This window comes from Coregonus lavaretus (assembly GCF_964263955.1).
Source record: "Coregonus lavaretus genome assembly, chromosome: 15".
Taxonomy (NCBI): Eukaryota; Metazoa; Chordata; class Actinopteri; order Salmoniformes; family Salmonidae; genus Coregonus; species Coregonus lavaretus.
Genome location: NC_140002.1, coordinates 3481975 through 3492027, shown reverse-complemented (window position 1 = coordinate 3492027; position 10053 = coordinate 3481975).

The following is a 10053-nucleotide window of genomic DNA, read 5'->3' as shown; positions in this document are numbered from 1 at the left end:
TATGGGAGGTGCACAGTACTACATAGAGCCATGACTACATGGAACTCTATTCCACATGAAGAAACTCAGAAGGCTAAACAGTATGGATGTACAACAGAGGATGCCCAGTACGCCTTTATTAGTTACCTGCATTGGAAAAATATAATCAGACTATTTCACATGCATTTTTGCACACAGAGAACTATTATTGGTGGAAAAACTGTGGGCGAGCAAAACCAGAGTTTGGGGATATTCTCTCTTCCAACATTTTGGATACAAATCCCCCTGATTTCAAGCAGAGATCTTGGAAAAACAGAACTCTAGGATAGTAATAAGCCCTCAACAATATAGGCTCCTCGCTTCAGTAGGTTACAGTTTTTTCTGGTTGATAAACCAAACATTGTATTCTTCCAGCTCATAACTCATCCATTGTAGGGTTCTATTGTCTCAATGTCAAAAACAACCAACCGCATTCCATGACACAACACATAGCTATAATGATGTGGTCCTTGTTGTGGTCACCTTCACTGTTGACTGCCATCACCCCTGCCTGACATGCAGTAGATAGGCCCCTATTTGACTGTTCTTCAATGTCGCTTATGCTCCTGGCGCCGTTTGGGCACTGAACACTTTCACGAAGGAGAGCAGTTTAGAGTGTAAACACTTGAGCTGTTGTTGATAAAGTAAATACCTGTATCTTCAACAGCCTAAACATTCAGCACCAGTGCTATAGAGGGAATTAATTAAACTGGGTTCAACTGGAGTTGCGTAATCAGCTTGCAAAAGTCTTACAACCCTCCCAAACCATCCGCTCCAACAAAAATCGTCCCGAGGCTGAATCTACACTGAACAAAAATATAAATGCAACATGCAACAATTTCAAAGATTTTACTGAGTTCCAGTTCATATAAGGAAATCAGTCAATGTAAATATATGCATTAGGCTCGAATCTATGGATTTCACATGACTGGGAATACAGATACAGTGGGGGAAAAAAGTATTTAGTCAGCCACCAATTGTGCAAGTTCTCCCACTTAAAAAGATGAGAGAGGCCTGTAATTTTCATCATAGGTACATGTCAACTATGACAGACAAATTGAGAACAAAAATCCAGAAAATCACATTGTAGGATTTTTAATGAATTTATTTGCAAATTATGGTGGAAAATAAGTATTTGGTCACCTACAAACAAGCAAGATTTCTGGCTCTCACAGACCTGTAACTTCTTCTTTAAGAGGCTCCTCTGTCCTCCACTCGTTACCTGTATTAATGGCACCTGTTTGAACTTGTTATCAGTATAAAAGACACCTGTCCACAACCTCAAACAGTCACACTCCAAACTCCACTATGACCAAGACCAAAGAGCTGTCAAAGGACACCAGAAACAAAATTGTAGACCTGCACCAGGCTGGGAAGACTGAATCTGCAATAGGTAAGCAGCTTGGTTTGAAGAAATCAACTGTGGGAGCAATTATTAGGAAATGAAAGACATACAAGACCACTGATAATCTCCCTCGATCTGGGGTATACGCAAGATCTCACCCCGTGGGGTCAAAATGATCACAAGAACGGTGAGCAAAAATCCCAGAACCACACGGGGGGACCTAGTGAATGACCTGCAGAGAGCTGGGACCAAAGTAACAAAGCCTACCATCAGTAACACACTACGCCACCAGGGACTCAAATCCTGCAGTGCAAGACATGTCCCCCTGCTTAAGCCAGTACATGTCCAGGCCCGTCTGAAGTTTGCTAGAGTGCATTTGGATGATCCAGAAGAGGATTGGGAGAATGTCATATGGTCAGATGAAACCAAAATATAACTTTTTGGTAAAAACTCAACTCGTCATGTTTGGAGGACAAAGAATGCTGAGTTGCATCCAAAGAACACCATACCTACTGTGAAGCATGGGGGTGGAAACATCATGCTTTGGGGCTGTTTTTCTGCAAAGGGACCAGGTCAACTGATCCGTGTAAAGGAAAGAATGAATGGGGCCATGTATCGTGAGATTTTGAGTGAAAACCTCCTTCCATCAGCAAGGGCATTGAAGATGAAACGTGGCTGGGTCTTTCAGCATGACAATGATCCCAAACACACCGCCCGGGCAACGAAGGAGTGGCTTCTTAAGAAGCAGTTCAAGGTCCTGGAGTGGCCTAGCCAGTCTCCAGATCTCAACCCCATAGAAAATCTTTGGAGGGAGTTGAAAGTCTGTGTTGCCCAGCGACAGCCCCAAAACATCACTGCTCTAGAGGAGATCTGCATGGAGGAATGGGCCAAAATACCAGCAACAGTGTGTGAAAACCTTGTGAAGACTTACAGAAAACGTTTGACCTATGTCATTGCCAACAAAGGTTATATAACAAAGTATTGAGAAACTTTTGTTATTGACCAAATACTTATTTTCCACCATAATTTGCAAATAAATTCATTAAAAATCCTACAATGTGATTTTCTGGATATTTTCTTCTCATTTTGTCTGTCATAGAAAATTACAGGCCTCTCTCATCTTTTTAAGTGAGAGAACTTGCACAATTGGTGGCTGACTAAATACTTTTTTTCCCCACTGTATGCATCGGTTGGTCACAGATACCTTAAAGAAAAGGTAAGAGCGTGGATCAGAAAACCATTCAGTATCTGGTGTGACCACCGTTTGCCTCATGCAGCGTGACACATCTCCTTCTCATAGAGTTCATAAGGCTGTTGATTGTGGCCTGTGGAATGTTGTGCCACTCCTCTTCAATTGCTGTGCGAAATTGCTGGATATTGGCGGAAACTGGAACACGCTGTTGTACATGTCGATCCAGAGCATCCCAAACATGCTCAATGGGTGACATGTCTGGTGAGTATGCAGGCCATGGAAGAACTTCCAGGAATTGTGTACCATGCATTATCATGCTGAAACATGAGGTGATGGTGACGGATTAATGGCACAACAATGGGCCTCAGGATATTGTCATGGTATCTCTGTGCATTCAAATTGTGTTTGTTGTCCGTAGCTTATGCCTGCCCATACCATAACTCCACCGCCACCATGGGGCACTCTGTTCACATCGTTGACATCAGCAAATTGCTCGCCCACACGGCGCCATACACGCTGTCTGCCATCTGCCCATTACATTTGAAACCGGGATTCATCCGTGAAGAGCACACTTCTCCAGCGTGCCAGTGGCCATCGAAGGTGAGCATTTGCCGACTGAAGTCAGTTACGATGCCGAACTGCAGTCAGGTCAAGACCCTGGTGAGGATGATGAGCACCCAGATGAGCTTCCCTGAGACGGTTTCTGAAAGTTTGTCCACAAATTCTTCTGTTGTGCAAACCCACAGTTTCATCAGCTGTCCAGGTGGCTGGTCTCAGATGATCCTGCAGGTGAAGAAGCTGGATGTGGAGGTCCTGGGCTGGCGTGGTTACAAGTGGTCTGCGATTCTGAGGCCGGTTGGACGCACTGCCAAATTCTCTAAAGCGATGTTGGAGGCGGCTCTGGTGGACATTCCTGCAGTCAGCATGCCAATTGCACCCTCCCTCAAAACTTGAGACATCTGTGGCCTTGTGTTTTGTGAAAAAACTGCACATTTTAGAGTGGCCTTTTATTGTCCCCAACACAAGGTGCACCTGTGCGATGATTATCATGTTTAATCGTCTTCTTGATATGCCACACCTGTCAGGTGGATGGATTATCTTGGCAAAGGAGAAATGCTCACTAACAGGGATGTAAACACATTTGTGCAAAACATTTTACAAAAATAAGCTTTTTTGTGCGTATAGAACATTTCTGGGATCTTTTATTTCAGCTCATGAAACATGGGACCAACACTTTACATGTTGTGTTTATATTTTTGTTCAGTATAGTTGCCCCTGCATTAGACCATATTTGGCCATGGAGGGACATACAGTACATCTTTGGACAGAGGGTGAAAGCCGTTGCTGAACTTGTCTTCTGCTGGCAGAGACTCTCGCTGAGAGATAGATAGCTTCTCATCTTGTCCCATTACCGGATCTCTCCCCTTCTGTAAATACATTAATATTAGCCTAACTAAACACTGGGGCCATTTCTAGAACCCTGTTATTACTGAGGAACGTATGCCATTATGCCCAGACCTCAGTACACAGCCGTGGATGATATATGCTTTCTAACCCTCAGATCCCCCCTCTCCTTACCAGGCCTCTGGGAGTAATACTAATGATATTATCTAAGCCAATGGGACTTCTCAAAAACAAACACAGTTGCTTTGTGTGTCACACGGGCCAACTACTGTAATATCTCTCCTACACAATTATATGATGACGGATGCTGGATGACGTGGAACCTGAAGTTATGCAATATTTTACAGAACACTTGATATATACCATTGATATTGGTTCTCTTGGTTCTTGGAATCCATCTCCCCTTCCATCTTCCAAGAAATATATTTGGATGAGGCCAGTGTTGTGAGGTTGTCCTAGTAGGACCAGCTTGTCCTACTCTGTTCTCTGTGTGACCTTCCCCTGACCTCCACCTTCTCTGACCAATAGGCCCATATTCCAGGTGCAGTTGACAGGAGCATCCTATACCACTTGAGTTATAGGAAACCTCTCCCCATTGCCTCAGGTAATTGATCATCCAAGATAGGACGGCTTGGGCCATGATTAGCTTTCTTCCTACGTAAGTTGAGGTGCCGGTGCCTATGAAAAGTTAATACATCTGGCGACGGACCAAAAGGATACATCACACCTGTTTGCTTACAGATGGGTGTACAGGTGTAGGATCATAATTTTAACTATATTCAGGGACGCAACTTTCACTGGGTATGGGGGGGACATGAACCCCCCCCCCCCAGTTTAAAAATTGCACTGTGATACTAAACGCGGCACCGGTGTGCTTTAGGACCATGTGGACGCCTTAGAGTGGTCGGGTAGGCTGTTTTCCGGTTTCAGCCGGCTGGATTTAGGACGGCATGGACACCACTAAGCGTATGGAAAGGCTGTGTGAAGACAAAGCTTCTGAAAGGCTGGCGTATAGGACCAGCACGGGAGAGATGATCAGAGGCAGCTGCTGTCTGTGTTGCACTTTTTCTCCAAGTTGTAAAAGCAAGCAGAGCAGAAACTGGCTACTCTTTAGTTGACTGATCTTGCTGGCAAAGTAACTGCTGTTTGACAGAAAAAAAATGTTTTATTCCCAGCTAGTAGTGTAACTGACATGTTACGTTAGCCAACGTTTCATCCTCTCTCGACTGAAGTGAATTAATTACAAGCAGCTAGTTAGCTAGCTAGTAGCTACCACAGCCAGTTCAGCTCTAGCTAGCCTCTAGCTATCTGTCAGGTCTAACAGCTGTTGTGTGTATGTAAATGTTTTATATCCTTTGTTTTGTCCTGTTTCAACAGAAGTAAATTTGATGATTTACCATTAGCTAGAGCTAGCCAAAAGTTGGCTAACGTTAGCTAGCTAGCTCACTAACTTTAGCCTCAATCACACTAGACCTGAATCAAATGATGAAACCAGCGGCCAAACGATTGAAGACCGATATATTCTGACGTTTCTTCAGCGTAATGTGAATTTCTGTTAGTCAGTATAGCAATGTAACGTTATTGATCTGTCAGTTTCCCTAGCTAATTCCCTACTTTTCACACTGACATGGTATAAACAGCTCTAAAGGCTTCAATGTCATGGTGCACAGTCAGTACACAACACTATGCTCATCATGTCTTAGGAGGATCAGATGGTGACAGGTGTCCCAGCATGGTCAGACAGCCAGGGAAGACCAGTCTACGGAGCTCAGGTGAATTTTGCAGTATATTATAACAATCAGTGAATGGATACAAAGTTCCATCTTGAGTTGATGGGTAGGCTACAGTCTGGGATCTGGGAATAATGGTCATTTCAATTATTGAACCATTGATTCTATTCTTCAAATCAAATCAAATTGTATTTGTCACATGCGCCGACTACAACAGGTGTAGACCTTACTGTGAAATGCTTACAAGCCCTTAACCAACAATGCAGTTTTTAAAAAATTGAGTTAAGAAAATATTTACCAAATAAACTAAAGTAAAAAATTTAAAATTAAAATAAAGTAACTCAATAAAATAACAATAAAGAGGCCATATACAGGGGGTACCGGTACCGAGTCAATGTGCGGGGGTACAGGTTAGTCGAGGTAATTGGGGCGGCAGGTAGCTTAGTAGTTAAGAGCGTTGTGCCAGTAACCGAAATGTCGCTGGTTCTAATCCCTGAGCCGACTAGGTGAAAAATCTGTCGATGTGCCCTTGAGCAAGGCACTTATCCCTAATTGCTCCTGTAAGTCGCTCTGGATAAGAGCGTCTGCTAAATGACTAAAATGTAAATGTCATTTGTACATAAAGTAAAGTGACTATGCATAGATAATAAACAGCGAGTAGCAGCAATGTAAATACAAAGGGGGGGATGTCAATGCAAATAGTTCGGGTGGCCATTTGATTAATTGTTCAGCAGTCTTATGGCTTGGGGGTAGAAGCTGTTAAGGAGCCTTTTGGACCTAGACTTGGCGCTCTGGTACCGCTTGCCGTGCAGTAGCAGAGAGAATAGTCTATGACTTCTTGGATGATATAATGTATAAATGCAAGGTCATTCTTTGTCATGCGGCATGCCTCATTTGAGCAGGAGCAGATGGTGATAGGGGTCTCATCAGGGTCAGGCAGCCAGGGAAGACCAGTTTGTGATGGCGCAGAGGTGAATTTTTGCAGACACAACAATTGTTATTTTTACATTTACATTTTAATCATTTAGCAGACGCTCTTATCCAGAGCGACTTACAGTTAGTGAGTGCATACATCAACACTTTATTCTCTCAGTGCAGCAAACACTGGACAAGCAAGAAGCTTCAAAGATTGAAACTATTTTAAGGCAGTCTGACAAACCTCTAAAGTTGATTTCCAAACTGTATCAAGGGTTGATAGAGGCTTTTCCCAATGACACAAAACATGTAAGATAAAAATGTGAGGAAGACCTGGGAGATGCTATTGATGACGATGAATGGATACAGATATGTTAGAATGCCCAGTCATGTTCATATAACCTCAGACATAAATGACTGCAGTTTAAGACTGCAGTAGAACGTACTATATGCCAGTTAAACTGAATATCATGCACTCAGAAACTGTATTATTCTGCTGGAGGTGTAAAGCACAAAAGGGGACTTATTTGCATATGTTATGGTCCTGTGAAGGCTGGCTAAATTCTGGCAAAGAGTATGTCCTTTTATCTCAGCATGTCTACAGATTCTCCCTGTTTTTATTTGCTTGGAGATGTTGATACTGGAGACTGTTATCAGAAGAAACTGTGTAATCTAGCATTTATAGCGGCTAAGAAATGCATTGTCATTAAATTGGAAGGTTGGTTATCCTCCCACTGTGTCACAATGGATGGCAGAAATGTCAAGTTATGTATCACTAGATGTATTACAAGATTAAGGGTATAGTGTGCAGCTTTCATAAGGTCTGGATGCCTTTATATGGAATACTGTACGACAAAAGGAGTCTGTATTGAAAACATGCCCACGTCAGGGGAGATCCCTGGGCTGCTCAGTCCTGGCCCTGGGGGTCTGCTGTACTCGTGTCACTCTGGCCTTGGCCTAACACACCTGAAACCAATAATGAATGTTTCACTAAGATCCTAAAGCTGAGTGGGGTGAGTTGGGTTGGGGCGCTACAGGGCCATGGACCCCTAGGGGCAGGACGGGGTGACCCAGCTATATTGTGTGCAAGTAAAAAGAGCTCTACAGTACTATTAGGCCTATGATATGAATTATATGGAGGATGTACTGTTTCTCTGTGTTAATGTAGGCAGTGAATGTGTGTTTTTATTAAACTTTTGATTTCCAAACATTTCCTTTGAGACTTAAAAATAAAAAGATTGGAAGGAAATTGTTTCAGGGAGAGAGTTGAGTTCTTGACTAGACTGGTGGGGTCGGGCGTGCAGGTGACTCGGGCTGATCTGGCTGAAATTTGATATAGAGGATGTCTTAATAAAGACAATCAGAAGTTAAGTCTTTGTACTTTATTTGTAAGAGTTGTTCATTTGTTAGGCTATTGATTAAAGATGCAACACTATTGATTATTGAATTATCATTGATCTAGTTCAGTCTTATCAATCACTTAAACATACAGTACCACTCAAAGGTTTGGACACACCTACTCATTCCCGGGTTTTTCTTTACTTTTACTATTTTCTACATTGTAGAATAAAACTATGAAATGACACATATGGACTCATGTAGTAACCAAAAAAGTATTAAACAAATCAAAATATATTTTATATTTGAGATTCTTCAAATTAGCCACCTTGATGATAGCTTTGCACACGCTTGGCATTCTCTCAACCAGCTTCATGAGGTAGTCACCTGGAATGCATTTCAATTAACAGGTGTGCCTTGTTAAAAGTTAATTTGTGGAATTTCTTTCCTTCTTAATGCGTTTGAGCCAATCAGTTGTGTTGTGACAAGGTAGGGGATATATACAGAAGATAGCCCTATTTGGTAAAAGACCAAGTCCATATTTTGGCAAGAACAGTTCAAATAAGCAAAGAGAAACGACAGTCCATCATTACTTTAAGACCTGAAGGTCAGTTAAGCTGGTTGTAAAAACCAAGGCAGTTGCAAAAACCATCAAGTGCTATGATGAAACTGGCTCTCATGAGGACCGCCACAGGAAAGGAAGACCCAGAGTTACCTCTGCTGCAGAGGATAAGTTCATTAGAGTTAACTGCACCTCAGATTGCAGCCAAAATAAATGCTTCACAAGAGTTCAAGTAACAGAAACATCTCAACATCAACTGTTCAGAGGAGAATGCGTGAATCAGGCCTTCATGGTCGAATTGCTGCAAAGAAACCACTACTAAAGGACACCAATAAGAAGGAGAGACTTGATTGGGCCAAGAAACACGAGCAATGGACATTAGACCGGTGGAAATCTGTCCTTTGGTCTGATGAGTCCAAATTTGAGATCTTTGGTTCCAACCACCGTGTCTTTGTGAAACGCAGAGTAGGTGAGCCGATGATCTCTGCATGCGTGGTTCCCACCATGAAGCATGGAGGAGGAGGTGTGATGGTGTGGGGTGCTTTGCTGGTGACACTGTCTTTGATTTATTTAGAATTCAAGGCACACTTAACCAGCATTTTGACCAAGAAGGAGAGTGATGGAGTGCTGCATCAGTTGACCTGGCCTCCAGAGTCACCCGACCTCAACCCAATTGAGATGGTTTGGGATGAGTTGGACCACAGAGTGAAGGAAAAGCAGCAAACTAATGCTCAGTACATGTGGGAACTCCTTCAAGACTGTTGGAAAAGCATTCCAGGTGAAGCTGTTTGAGAGAATGCCAAGAGTGTGCGAAGCTGTCATCAAGGCAAAGGGTGGCTACTTTGAAGAATCGAAAATATAAAATATATTTTGATTTGTTTAACACTTTTTGGGTTGCTACATGATTCCATATGTGTTATGTCATAGTTTTGATGTCTTTGCTATTACAATGTAGAAAATAGTAAAAATAAAGAAAAACCCTTGAATGGGTAGGTGTGTCCAAACTTTTGACTGGTACTGTATTTAGTAATGGTGTCTTACCTAGCTTGATGACTGGGGGCATGTTTGCTTACTTTTTGTTGTTCTAAATAGAGACGGATAGAAGGGCCATGTGTCATATTAGATTGTGTAGAAATTCAGGAAATGAGCTTTAGATGCCCCAAAAAGTGGGAGGACCCTCAGACCCCCGCCAAGTTATGTCCCCCACACTTTTAAAACCAAAGTTGCGCCCCTGCCTATATTGTCACAGCAAAATAATCCTGCAGCAACAGGATTTGAACATTTAGTCCATAATGTTGCTTGATCGGTGGTTAGGCTATTAGCTGGCCAAAAGTAGGCTACATGAAAAGTGCAATACTGTTAATATAACCGTGTGTTAGTGTGGGTTTTCAGTAAATTTATGTAAATCATAAATCTCATCTGCATTTCCTGAGGTGCAGGAAAATTCTCAGCAACAAATGAGTGATCAAATTAAGATGCTACGTACAGTGGGGAAAAAAAGTATTTAGTCAGCCACCAATTGTGCAAGTTCTCCCACTTAAAAAGATGA